This window comes from Crocuta crocuta, unplaced genomic scaffold (genome assembly GCF_008692635.1).
Source record: "Crocuta crocuta isolate KB4526 unplaced genomic scaffold, BGI_CrCroc_1.0 scaffold61, whole genome shotgun sequence".
Taxonomy (NCBI): Eukaryota; Metazoa; Chordata; class Mammalia; order Carnivora; family Hyaenidae; genus Crocuta; species Crocuta crocuta.
In genome coordinates, this window is record NW_027528369.1 from 8008258 (window position 1) to 8012954 (window position 4697).

Sequence of the window (4697 nt, forward strand, 5' to 3'; positions counted from 1 at the left end):
TAGAAGGCGGTTATTTAAAAACTTTGAAAACACAGTCCGTCCCCACCAATGGAGGGAAATGGGTTTAACGTTTGCTGGTCAGACACATGGGCTGGAACAGGGGGCCGGGGGGCCCCCCGTCCTCGCCAGCGCCCTGCCCCCCGCAGGCTGGTTCTGTGGACCGCAGGCCTGGCTTAGTTCGCGTTGCGCGGTCACCCCCAGAGATTTCTCTCGTCTTCGTCGTCCCCTTCGTCCGTGTGGCCCGTCTGTCTGCTGCCGTGACCTTTGGCCTCCTTGAGGACAAATGAACCAGGATCCTTTCTTTGCCTTCCCCCCCACGNCATTCTGCGGGCAGCCCCACTTCTTAATTTTTTTTAAACGAACTCTTAGCGTCTGTAGGTTCCGCTGTTCCGTTGCTGCTTTGAAAAAATGTCAGATGTGCAGAGTCCCCGTCCATGGGGTGACCTCGTTTCTCAGCGGCGGGAGGAATGGCTCCCTCGGTACATTCCTCGCCTAGGTTAGCAGCTCTGGGAAGGGGGGCAGCGTGTGGTTACAAAACCGTCCCGCGGCGTAACCACAAGAGCGACGGCCGCGCCGTAGAAGGATCTCCCTTCCTGTTTTTGTGGGACGGCCCTTGCCAGACGCCCCTCCGGCTCTGAGGAGCGCGATGCTCTCTGGCTTCCACTTTACAAAAGTCCTTCTCAAGCCCAGACCAAAAAACCCACAGAAAAAAGAAAACACCCTCTCGCAAATAGCGGCTCTTTGCAGAAGGTAACATTCCAGCCCCCGCCAGCAGGCTGGCCAGCGGGTCGCTTCTGTGAACACCAGTTTTCAAATTTGATTTCACTCTCCATCAGAATATTTGAAAGGCAGGGGAACTCGCAGGCAGGTTTTTTGGTGTGTGTGTGTGTGTGTGTGCGTGTGTGCGTGTGCGTGTGTGTTTAAAGCAAAGCTAAGATGGTCTGGACGTCTCCCTGGGGAAGTTCGCTGGCGGGTTGCCAAGTGCATGCATCCCCACTAAATTCACAACGTGGAGGTAGACGGCTTCCCTCCGCCTTGAGGGAGTTGGCCAAGCGGTGAAGCTCTCAGCGCACAGAGCTGAAATTAGCTGCGTCCCCCGCTCTGTGCCTTGTGGGCTTGTAGGAATTCGTAGGTTTTGACTACTCTGCCCCGAATGTCAGAGCACAAGAATTTGGTCAGCTTGTCAGGTCCGGGTCTGGTTACAGCCAAAGCTCTGAGTACTTGGAAACTTGTGGATTCTCGATGTGGCGCTGCTGGACTCGGTCTCCATCAGGCTTTGCTCTGGAACCCGCCGCGGGGGCCGTGGGTTGGCCAAGACTCCGGGCTTGGTGGACGTCGAGTCGGCCCACGGGTGTTCCGAGGGGGCGGCTGTGGAGACATCCTGCCCAAGGGAGAATCTGAAACTTCCGGAGCTAGTCGACGCCTGGTTCCCGAATGTCTCTTGAAGCGGCCCGTCTAACAGGATCAGCAGTCCCCGCCCGGGGCCAGAACTTGTCCGTCCCGTCCCGCGCTCACAGACGTTTTGAAACTGGAGCCATTTTTCCCCTGAAAATGCAAACGGGGGTCCGAGGGCGAAGCCCCTGTAGTCGGGGGCCGCCTCTAATTTTGTGTGTTAACAGCACCCGTTGCCCCGTGGGCCACAGACCCACAGAAAGACGACAGATCAGGTCAGCAGTGTTTCAGGGGCCCCTGCCCCCCAAAACGAAAAGCTCTCGTTTCCTTCGGATTTTTGCCCCATTGTGTTTCTGAGTTTTTATATCGTCTGTAGGCTCACTCAGCCCGCAGCTTACATATGTGCTTTTTTCTATGAAAAATGATGTATTTTACTACTTCCTGTGTACAAAGGTTATTGTAAAGTGTGTGTGTGTGTGCTTTGCATGAACAGGGACCACGTTGCTGTTGTTTCAATAAAACTGGGTTCATTTCTCACGTGTCCCTGTGACGTGTCTCTTCTTGGACAAATCTGGACAGTTTGTGAAATAAAACGCTGAAAACCAGCTCGGAGGTGCTTCTCTTTTGTTTACACGGCGCGTGGCACACGCGCACACGGACATGCTCATCAACACGGGAATTTCTGGAGCCACGCGGAGGTCCCCCACCTGACAAGCGGCAAGAGGTGTCCCTTAAAGTGTGCAAACCGTGCGTGCGGTGGGGGAGGGGCTTGTCAAGTGCAGGTTCTGGTCCAGCGGTTCTGGGCTGGGGACTGAGCACCTGCGTTTCTCACGCGCTCACAGGGACGCAGACGCTGCTGGCCAACGAGGCATGTGCCGTGTGTCGGCCGGCTGTCCGCTCGGGCGGCCACAAAGCACCACGGACCTGGTGGCTTAGACAACAGAGGTTTATTTCCCCCCAGTTCCGGAGGCTGGAAGTTCACGGTCAGGGCGTCCACAGTGCTGGGAAGCCAGCCACCTTCCCCTGTGTTCTTTTCTCCGTGCGTGTGTCCCCCATGCCACTGCTGCTTGCTTTCCTTTCTTTAAATTTCTTTAACTGTTTATTTACTTTTGGGAGAGAGAGAGAGAGAGTGTGTAAGCGGGGGAGGGACAGAGGGAGAGACAGACACAGAATCGGAAGCGGCTCCAGACCCTGAGCTGTCAGCACAGAGCCCGGTGCAGGGCTTGAACTCACAAACTGTGAGATCATGACCGGAGCCGAAGTCGGACGCTCGACCAACCAAGCTCCCCAGGCGCCCCTGGCGCTTCTTGGAAGCTATAAGGACACCAGGCCTATCGGCCCAAGGCCCTGCCCGTATGACCCCAGTGAACCTGAATTAATTAACTCCGAGATCCCGTCTCCAAATACAGGAGTCGGGGCTCCGCCGTGAACTTGGGGAGGGAGGGGACGTCGGCGAGCTTGCAGCCCTGTGTCCCCCTGTGTCCCGATTCGCTGCAGCGCCGGAGGGTTTCGGGGGCTTGGCTGATCTTTTCGTGCGCCGTCATCGCGTCTGCCTCCGTGTTCTCAGTCACCTCTGTGTACGTCGTTCTCGACGGTGGGCACAGCTTTCCTCCGTGATCAATAGTTACGCCGCTAAAATGTTGATTTAATTGAAGACCTTACCCGAGCGCGCGTGCGGCCGGATGCAGAAGTCACAGGGATTGGACGACGACTGCTGCTGGGCCAGCGCTGGTCTGTAGAGTGTACGGTCAGGTCCGCAGACGTGCCAACGGCAGCTCTCACACGGAAGCCCCTCCCCGCCCCCCGCCCCGCACACCTGCAGCCTCTTCCTCCTGCCTCCAGAATCCTGGTGTCCCACAATCCTGTGCTCATGCGCAACCTCCACACGTCGAAGCTGCAGCACCGGCTGGGGAAGGCGGTGGCTGCGGGGGTGGGGGTGGGGCTGGCTTCCTCCTCGGACAGGTGACCGGAGACGGGCAGAGTAGCGCGAGTTCGTGCTCAGTGCCGTGGCGCCTGGTGCCCGAGCCACGGACACAGGGAGCTCAGCACCAGGCGACAGGGTGGCAGAGAGCAGAAACCCGTCTGATGGCCCAGGACTTGCTACAGATGCAGGACCCCGGGCCCCGGCCCAGACCCCCCGAGCCTCTGGGGGTGCAGCCGGCACCCTGTGCGTGGACGGGCCCGCCGGGCGATCCCGGGGCTAAAGGCGTTCGCGGATCTTCGGTACGAAGTCGGGAGGGAGATGATTCCCGGGGCGCTCCTGGCTGACATTGGTCGGAGCCCCTGCTCCGAGCTCCGACGGCCACCAGACCACACGCCGTCCCCGTGCTCAGCGCTTGAGTCAGGACGGCCGGCGGGAGGGGAAGGGCCTTCTTCCCACAGTGTTCCTCTCCTCAGGGAAGAAGTCGTCCTGGCGTCACCCACGGGGCCTCTTCTAAGTCCCTTTCATCATAAACAGGCCACATGCCAACTCCTAGGTTTGTCCCGAGCCACCGCTGGAAGGAAGGGAAGGCTCCATGGAAGCAGAGAGAGGGGGCCTGGGAGGTGGGGGGGGNCAAGCAGATTTGCTTCCGTGGGGGGAGGGGCACAGCGATGAGTCGGGACCCAGAGGTGCCTGAGTTTGAATCCCAGCTCCACTCCACCAGCTGTGAGGTTCTGGGCAAGTTCCTGAACCTCTCTGAGCACCAAGGCCTCCTCCTCCGTAAAAGGGTGATGAAAACAGTGTCTGTTCCCCGGGGTGGTTATGTGGACTCGGTGAGGCCATGCTGGAGACGGGCTCACACCTGGTGTGCACACACAGCTGCCACGTGCGGTTACTCTCTTGTTCTCATGCCCACGGGTGTGCGCCGCAGGGAGACAGACCTCTACCAAATGCAACAAAGCACTTCCTAATTGGTAGAACTGCCCAAAGATGAAGGGGCTCGCGTGGAGAGGGAGTGAGCTCCCTGTCCTCAGAGGAATACAAGCAGGAGCCAGAAGAATCTTGGACTAGAATTACTTTAAGGCCCCTTCCCTGATTCTGATTGCTGGCAGAGGCCCGCCCTTCCCCCCTCTGCCCTGCCCAGAGCACCCTGAGGACCCAGGGATGGGGACACGGAGTCCTGAGATCCTGGATCCTCAAACCATGACGTCTTCATTCTGTAAGAAGGAAAAAACAGTAACTTCTTGGCTATGTAGGTGGTCCCAGGGCCATTATGTTGCTCTGGGTCATTTTTGTCTGTCATCCGTCCACTTTCCAATTTTTCACCCCAAACCGAAACCTGTCCTGAACGGCCAACGGGGCTTAAAAAATCTTTTAGATCCTT